This window comes from Dermacentor silvarum, chromosome 1, assembly GCF_013339745.2.
Source record: "Dermacentor silvarum isolate Dsil-2018 chromosome 1, BIME_Dsil_1.4, whole genome shotgun sequence".
Taxonomy (NCBI): domain Eukaryota; kingdom Metazoa; phylum Arthropoda; class Arachnida; order Ixodida; family Ixodidae; genus Dermacentor; species Dermacentor silvarum.
Window position 1 is genome coordinate 285,788,356 of NC_051154.1, and position 9,231 is coordinate 285,797,586.

Genomic DNA, 9,231 nt, shown 5'->3' on the forward strand with positions numbered 1-9,231 from the left:
TACACCATTCGGCGCATATATGCATGTGACTCGGAATTCAACTTCACAATAAGCAAAATCGCACATAACAATCCTTCCTGACTGACATGAAAACACACTTTGAACAACCAGGTCTCGTAACTTCTTAACCAACAGGACACATCCAGCGGACGTCCCTACCGCGTGGCTCACGACCGCATAATATCTAGACGTGAAACGCCGCACCATGCTCCCGGTCTCCTCCTCCCCGTCTACCTTGGTCTCCTGGACAGCTAGAACGTCTATGTCGTGGTCAGTGACCAACCGTAGGACTTGACTTTGCCTACGGCTAGCCGCCAAGCCTCGCACGTTTAGTGTGGCAATACTGAGAGACGGGTCAGGTGCCATGCTGTACTAAAGAATGAGGTAGGCCCAGGAGCATGGTGCTTACCTTTCACGACTAGCCCTCGGCTAGCCGCCTCCGGGACCTTCCAGCTTGCCGGCGTTGTTCGTGGGAGGCGCTTATGTCACCAGGCGTTCTCTCCGGCGGGATGTTGGGCTTTGGCTTGAAGCCTAATCGCCTCCCAAGAGGCGTCTTTGTCGGCGGCCCCTCGCTGATACTCGTTGCACCCTCCTCTCGGTCCTTTGTCTCGTCGTGGGGTCGCTTGACTGGAGCGGAAGTCGTAGTCCGGTCGCCGTCGTTGATTCCCTCGTCTTCTTCCATTGCCGCCGTGTCGTCAAAGGGTGCGTCTTCACTAACGCCCCCCGTCACCTGCTCCTCTGCATTCGCGACTTGTGCCGACGTACTCGGCTTCGCAGCGGCCTTAGCCACCTTGACGTCTGCATTTACGTCCAACGCAGCACTGTCTGTCGGTAGTGGTACCGAGTCTCCGGCTCCTTTCGCAGCGTCCTCTGCCTCCACCACGTCCATGACGTGCTCCGCCGCACCGTCAGTCGCAGCAGGGCCCGTCACGGCGGCGTAGGATTTCACGCAGTCAGCGTCCACGTGGCCGAAACGTCTGCACCATGAACAGCGGGGGACTTTACATTCACGGCGGACGTGTCCCGTGCCCTGGCAACGCAAGCACTGCATGGGCCGGCCGGGAACAACTACCAAGGCCAACTCTCCGCCGACGCGGACCTGATGTGGAAGGTCCTCCACTTTAACGCCGCTCTTCAGCTTGAGCAGCACGGTCCTGGTGGTTGACGTCTTGTCCCCCATGCCTTGGACGCGCCACCTCTCCCGGCTTACCTCCTCCACCTTGCCGAAAGCCGCGAACGCCGTCCGGATGTCCTCGTCGGCCACGCCGAACAGAAGCCAGTGAAGCCTAAGCTTCACCTGCTGGTCCTGTGGGTCGACGATGACGCACCGTCGTCCCTTCACCTGGAGTTCCTTGTGGGCCACCAGTCGTTTTGTGGTGGTCGCATCCTTGAGGGTCACCGCCCAGACGTGGTTAATCTGGTACAGCGGTGAGCACTGTTAGGGTGAACACGCGAGCGCGTGGCCGACGGCACTATCAGCGCCGCGTAACAGCCATCGTTGGAAACATTGCACATGCGCAGCATGTGCTTTGCGAAACACTCTTTCCACCGCGCGCATCACGTCATCGATACGCTTGTTCGTCGTCTGCTAGCCGCATTTTTTGTTCGCTGAGCTGATACCTTCTGCATTTCAAGGTCCATCTGGATTGAAGATTGGCGCGTGAAGGAAAAAAGTGAGTCTAAGAGGGATAATTATTAAACTTTTTATTCAAGAAAATTGCACTTTTGCAATTCAAGTTAAACAAGACCATGAGAACAAATATAAAAACATGAGCAAATCTAATAGCGAGTCATGTGACCACTTACAGCAACGACTGCAGCTATTCTGGACGGTAACGAGTCGTAAAGTGATCGAACATATTCCCGATCGGCTTTCAGCCTTTCCCACTCGTTGCTGACTTGCGCCCACAACTGGTCCGAAGTCGCGGAATAAAGGGGCTTCCTTGCCAAAGAAGCTTTCAGACGGCCCCACACGTTTTCTATCACATTCAGGTCCGCTCCTTTCGGAGGCCATTCCAGTAGCTGCATGTGCTGCTCCGCCTGGAACTCCTTGACAGCCCGCGCCGTGTGTATCGGTGACCGGTCCTGTTGGAACAGGTAATCACCGTCTGGGAATAAACTGCTCGCATATGGCAACAGCACATTGTTCAAAATGTTGCAGTATTGTTCCGACGATAAGTGTCCACGTATACGTTGCAGGGGCCCTAAACCATATCTTGAAACAGCACCCCACACGTTCACACTCGATCTCCCACTGGCAGAAACACCTTGCACATTGTCCGGGTCGTTCCTGCGTGGCATTGTGACGTTAACTAAAACAGTTGCTTTTCAAAGCAGGAAGTTTGCCTCACCGTGTGCCTGGTAGTCTCCAAACACGCAATCTTTGGTCTTGTCGCGTCGAAAACGTCGACTCATCCGAAAAGATGACGCGACCCCACTCTTCTGATGTCCATGCTTCGTGCAGCTCAGCGAACTGCCGTCGTGCGTCCTTGTTTGCCGCCGTTAGTAGTGGCTTCTGCGCTGCGACGCGACTGCGAAGGCCCGCAGTACGCAGGCGACGTCGAACAGTGGTGTCCGAAACGTCCAAATCCAAGTTCTCGCGTATTGATGGGGCTGGCAAGAAAGGGTTACGAACAGCAGCTGCAACTATGAGGGCGTCTTCATCGTCTGTGGTAGCTTTAGGGCGGGGCGCGCGGGGTGCATCCTGAATGCGACCTTCATACTTGTAGGCTTGAATTATCCTGTTCACAGTCTTCAGGGGCCTATTAACTAAAGCGCCAATATACCGCTGGGAATAACCTTTCAGGGAAAGATCGACAATTGAGCGCCGTTCATCATCGGGAACCCTAGCCATAATACGATCTGGCGACAGAATGAACGGCTGCGAAAGATGTTTGGTTGTTTTATATACGGCGTTGCATGCACAACAACTTTGAAGGGAACGAATAGACACGCCCCCATAGATATACAAGTTTTTTTGTCTTGTTCTGTTCAAGCACAGATGTTTAAAGAAATCTTAAAATGCAGGATGCATGGGCTTAGAAAACAAAAATGCGGCTAGCAGACGACGAACAAGTGCATTCATGACGTCATGCGCGCGGTGGAACAATTATTTCGCGGAAGGCGTGATGCGCATGCGCAATGTTTCCAGTGATGACCGTAACGGGGCGCTGACAGTGCCGTCGGCCACGCGCTCGCGTGTTCACCCTAACAGTGCTCACCGCTGTACGCCCCTATGCATAGCACCTCAGGCAGCAAGCCTGTCGGCAGCAGGGCGACCCTGAAATCCTCGACCTTGTAGGGTCTGGCACGCACATCACCGTGCAAAAACACTGTATTAATCGCCACTCGTCCTTGGGGCAGTTGAGGCAGAATAAACGGATATTCGTTGTCATCGTCGTTGGTCCGGTTACCGCGGCCAATAGGGACCGCTGTCGGTGCCCTTGAAGAGGCCATGATCCTACGAACCGTCACGCTCCGTGGCCGGAAGCAGAATGATCGGCAACGACTGATAGAACGGAAGACGCTTTCTCTCCGCGGCTCAGATTCCTGATTATGACGAAGCAAAACAAATAAAAACAATGCACGCAGCCGGCAGGATTCGAACCTGTGCGGGTACAACCAAATAGATTTGAAGTCCATCGCCTTAACCACTCGGCCACGACTGCAGGAACAAAAAGCGCCTTCTCTCCGCGGCTCAGATTCCTGATTATGACGAAGCAAAACAAATAAAAACAATGCACGTAGTCGGCAGGATTCGAACCTGCGCGGGTACAACCCAATAGATTTCAAGTCTATCGCCTTAACCACTCGGCCACGACTGCAAGAACAAAAGGAGCTTTCTCTCCGCGGCTCAGATTCCTGATTATGACGAAGCAAAACAAATAAAAACAATGCACGCAGTCGGCAGGATTCGAACCTGCGCGGGTACAACCCAACAGATGTCAAGTCTATCGCCTTAACCACTCGGCAACGACTGATAGAACGGAAGACACTTTCTCTCCGCGGCTCAGATTCCTGATTATGACGAAGCAAAACAAATCAATGCACTCAGTCGGCAGGATTCGAACCTGCGCGGGTACAACCCAATAGATTTCAAGTCCATCGCCTTAACCACTCGGCCACGACTGCAAGAACAAAAGGCGCCTTCTCCCCGCGGCTAAGATTCCTGATTATGACGAAGCAAAACAAAAGAAAACAATTCACGTAGTCGGCAGGATTCCAACCTGCGCGGGTACAACCCTATAGATGTCGTCTATCGCTTTAACCACTCGGCCATGACTGCAAGATTTGAAAGCGCTCTACACTTGTATAAATATAAAATACCCCATGAACACGCATAATCGCTACTAATCTCAGCGGTTCAGCCTCGTCGAGATGGCCAAATCGAAATGCGTCAAGCGTCTCAACGCGCTGGCTCGCCCGGGAGAAATTCATAAGGGCGTTCTATGCCGCTAGTGGATGCATGCGTCCGTGGCGTAATTATTTCAATGTCGTGCTTGTGTGCTACAGTGTTCGAATGCTGCCGTCGGACGATATGTGTATTTGATTATGTATACACAGTAAGTTGTTGAAAATGACGAGCTGACGAAGCCGTTCGCCGCCTGAAGGACAAAGTTTAGGCAAATCCATCACTCCCATGATGGCTGAACCTCCCGCCTGCCGCTCCCGCAGACACTAGAGCCAGAGTTGAATTGAATGCGGGAGTTTGACGTGCCAAAACCATTCTTTGATTACGAGGCACGCCGTAGTGGAGTCGCCGGACTAATTTCGACCACCGGGGGATCCTTAACGTGCCCCCAATGCACGGGACATGGTCGTCTTCGCATTTCGCTGCAATCGAAAAGCCGCCGCCGCGTGCCTGGATTTGATCCCGGGGCCTTGTGGTTAGCAGCGCAACACCACAGCCGCTAAGCCACCGCGGCTGGATGCGCCAGAGTTTTCTATAGTAATTATATTGTGGAATTCTACGGCCGGCGTAAAAGGCTAGACAGATATCGCCAAAAGCGGCAAAGAATGCTAGTAGCTTTAAAAAAAAGAAGGCAGTTGGCAGGATACAACTACGCGGGTATACGACCCAATGGAGTTCAAGTCCATCCTCCAGATTAGGTATGGGCCACTGCGCCACAAGAGGTACGGAATCCCTAAATATAGCCGCATACGTGTCGTACTTTTATGTGCACACACGTGTCGTCACCATTTTTCTCTCGAGAAGCATCATACACATCGCATTTGTCGTCGTCACACCGCTGCGAAGACTATTCACAACTGTGCATCCGCCTTATTAGGAGTGTGCATTTCAGCCTAGCGTGTGAGCGATGTAGTGCTTAGAGATAAACATTGGATGAGAATAAAGTATAGCCACCCTATGTGATGGATAAACATTGCATGAGATAACACGTCTGCATCGGATGAAATTAAATAAGATTGCATAGATTGCCGCGCAGGCCGTTAGTTGTGAAGCATTTAATTAGGCGCTTTACTAAAGCTTTGCTTCACTTAGATTCCGGCATATGCGCTGGATATGCATATTTTTAAAGCGCTAGCTTTTTGTCTCTTTTTTTTTTTTTTTTGCTACCCCACTTTGCGGTCTGTCAGTTTCTAGCCTTCTATATGGCCAACTTGCGACACCAGATGTCACTAGTGTGTCTAGAATTTACATACAATAAATAACTTTAAGAAATGGCTGATGGCAGGTTTTGAACTCTGGCTCGCTAGCGTGGAAGCTCGGTGCTCTTAGCATCAATCTTAGCAAGATAAAATATGCTGCAATCTTAACAACAACACTTCTAAAACCTCCCGCTTTATGGCCCATCTCGCGTAGTGGTTATGAGCCATTTCACTCGCTACCACAAGAAATTCGCTGCACGTCTCTAATCGCACTGTTGCGATGTGGCGCGTTTCTTCGAGGTCAAGCACGTCGTGTCTTATGATTGAACACGTGGTGGGCGGGGGGCACATTCGTCACTAAAATCCTCAGCGCATCTGTTGTAATGCGCAAGCTATCGCTTACGAAACCAACTATCTAAGGTTGGTTCTGCCTGTATTGTCTAGGCCGGCTGGCATCGTCATGAACAACATGATGCTGGAGTTAATTATTAATCAACGGCGACGTTTCCCCATGCCTGATCATAACGCCAAAGCCTCAAATGGCTACCATGGCCTGAAAACCGGCCGACGCCGCGTGACGCCAGCCGCTGCCGACACCGAAAATCCTTCGGAAGCTTTTTCCTTATGGTACCGACTTAATTGCTTATGATACTAGGATGAAGAAAAAGTGATCTAATTGAAGACTAACTGCTTTTTAAAGCATTTTTTTCCAGCATGAACGTAGTCACGTTCAGACGTTCGTCTAAACTAGACAACGCGGCATATACAGCTGTTGCTTCCTCAAGCGCCAAGGAAGCAAATGACGGGGTGGTCGGAACGTACGTTTCGATATTTTACTCCGCCATGCACAACGGAAGGCTAGCTTTGTCAGTGGTTGGCTATTCAGCGTAACGGATATTTCGTACCGTGGATGACAAACCTTCAAGTGGGGCTGCGTCTGCATCAGGCAGCTGCGGAACATAGTGGCAGCCTTGCGTCCCACAGGAAGGTACAGCATGCCACGACTGATGAGCTTGCGCATGCCGCTCAGCCAGGCGAGCAGCATGTCAGTCAGCGTGGAACGAGACACGTTCGCAAATGGTGGGCTGGGTCGCCAGCGGTTGCACACGAAGGCCGAGAAGTCTTCGCAGGGGTCGACGTTCCTGCGCGATGTTCGTATATGTACGCGCATTCTCAGCATATTGCTGCAGGTTTTGCCATCTGCCTACAGCTTTCACTGTCTCACTTATGATCTAAAATGACTAGTGAAAAATTTGCACAACTTAGTTAATCAGTTAACTAACGGAAACATTAAACATACTCTGAGCACGGCCGCTCGATGAAACGCATGAGGTGCGGCCTGCCACATCGCCCGAAACCGGTGTGAGGCGCCTTGTTCTCCGCGCCACCCCAACGGCGTCACTGCTCCGGGACATGCGCGCGGGTGGGAGCACTCGTTTGGCTGCGTCCGCATGCTTCGCAGAGTGGCCGCGCTTCGCGTTTGCATTTTATTGATGCGAGAGTGGTGCTTTTTGTTTCCAAAATATATAAAGAAATCTCAACGCGGCCTGCAAGGATAGCAAGATGCCCAGGAGTCGGTATCGGGCCGCTAATGGGCTCACATGGGTCCGAACGACACCCTCGCCTTTACCGCTGGTTTCGAGCCATTTGACCAGCGTTCGAGAGAATAGGCGAGTTTTTTTATGGACCGGCAGTACTGCTGATACAGCGGGCGCTTTTGTTGAATGTGCTGATTTATTTGCCTCGCTTGATGCGCTTCTAAGACAACAAAAAAAGTAAAATGAAACTTCTTACAAATGCGTGCATAATGACATAGGTTTGCATAACTATTTTCCACTATATAATTTCTTTAGTTTCACCTTTCTAGAAAAATTGGGTAGGTAGCAGTTTATAACGGATCGTACATTCAGCCACACTGCCGACGTGTAGCATCTTTATGTATAAAGACGATGCAGTGAAAAAAAAGTTGTACAGCATGGGTACAGCAATTGCAATGGTGAAGACAAAAAAAGGATCGAGGGAGGGAAATCGTTTTCTTTATTTACGCTATGTGAAGCCACGGCAAAGCGCCTCGTTCAGCAGCTGTAAAATCGTATTACCTTCCGTGACAGAGGCTTCTAGATGAGTTTTAACCGCTCCACAGTATGCATTCAGGTCCCCTGCCCAGTTCGCCAGCAGCGGCCGTAACAATTTGCTTAGAAATACCGTACACAGTTCCTCAGTGTGGCCGCCGGTGAAGTGAGGCGAACACACCAATTAAAAATCTGTCCTCAGCTCCCAAATGCTTCCTTTGCTACTTGTTCCTTGTCGCGAAATGTTTTTCAGCCATGCTTCACGGCGTTCTACATCGCGCGGAAACTCAGGGTACCGGATTACTGGATCTTTTCTTGCGTTAGTGGCACACAGCGGAACGCAACAGTTGCGCGGCATAGCGCCACATGCAACACGATAAGGACCTAAACACGTTTATGCTACCACGTGTGCGGACAAAAGGCGTGCAAGCGAGATGCGAAATCTCTCAACGCGCACAGAGCATTCGTTCCATACTGATTCGCGGCGCCTTCCCGGAGAGAGAGCAGTCCCGCACCAGTGGCGCCCCCTCGAAAAGAGCGGCGGCAACTGTCAACTTTCGCTTCACTGCTCTGCCGATACTTGGCCACGCGACGTGGCAGGCCGCACCTCGTGCGTTTCATCGAGCGGCTGTGCCCTGAGTAACTCAGAGTGACTATATGAACAGTATACTATTGGCCTCAATATCCTAACATGTGCCACTTATCTGAAAAAAACTCGGCTCAAGTTACTGGAAACGCCCGCTATGTTCCAGGCGAGTTCTTAAAATTACGAAGGGCTTTTTAAATCCACGCAATTCTATATGACCATATCTGCACTAAAGTTTATCTGCACTATATGACCACACAGCACTAAAGTTTTGCCGCCGTTCGCCAACTTGGTGGGTAGTGTGGAGCTAGCTCATGGGAAAGTTCTTGGTATTTCCATAACCCAACTCGATAACACTGGGAAAATACTCCTTTTCACGAACGATGTTTGGCTGCTCAAACATTCCCTTACCTACACTTGCCCTTGCTGATAAAGGCAGCGGTTAAGATTCTTCGACGTTCACACTCGATAGTACGAAAACAGAGATTGTCGCGTTTATACCGCTTACAGCAGAACCGAAGAACCCCGTTATATCTTATCTCCGCGTCACTACTGAATCTGTCTAGTTAGTACTTTTTTTGGTGACGTGGACTAATCCGCCCGAATAAGAAGCGCCACATAGAATAAGTCTAGGGCGGCACCGGCCAAACCCTCAGCCGCAACCCAAGTCCCAGATATTGAACTTCAATCAATAACGTTTCACCCTATCTGTCTTTCTCCCTCGCCGGGTGTCTCATGACGACGTAAATATATGACATCGATGCAGATGAATGCACGAAAGAAGAGCCGTTTGAAACAAAGTTTCCTTCGTGTATTCTCATGTCACAGGTGTAAGCGTCAGGGCCGAATAATTCGTGAGGTTTCCATGAAAAAAAAAAAATCACCGCCCAAGCACTGTACAGATGATTAACCAGCAAAGCTGAAACGTGCGGCCCCGGTGTTTATCACTAGGTTAATCCCGAC

The 9,231-nt window shown here is 50.7% G+C and overlaps 3 non-coding genes across 3 annotated transcripts; all 3 read right to left on the minus strand.

The window, feature by feature from the left end:
* Positions 1-3,742: 3,742 nt before the first annotated feature.
* On the minus strand, positions 3,743-3,824 carry Trnas-uga (transfer RNA serine (anticodon UGA)). The gene has a single exon. It is a non-coding gene; the product is annotated as a tRNA-Ser (tRNA).
* Positions 3,825-3,898: 74 nt separating this feature from the next.
* Positions 3,899-3,980, minus strand: Trnas-uga (transfer RNA serine (anticodon UGA)). The gene has a single exon. It is a non-coding gene; the product is annotated as a tRNA-Ser (tRNA).
* Positions 3,981-4,045: 65 nt separating this feature from the next.
* Trnas-uga (transfer RNA serine (anticodon UGA)) lies at positions 4,046-4,131 on the minus strand. The gene has a single exon. It is a non-coding gene; the product is annotated as a tRNA-Ser (tRNA).
* Positions 4,132-9,231: the final 5,100 nt, after the last annotated feature.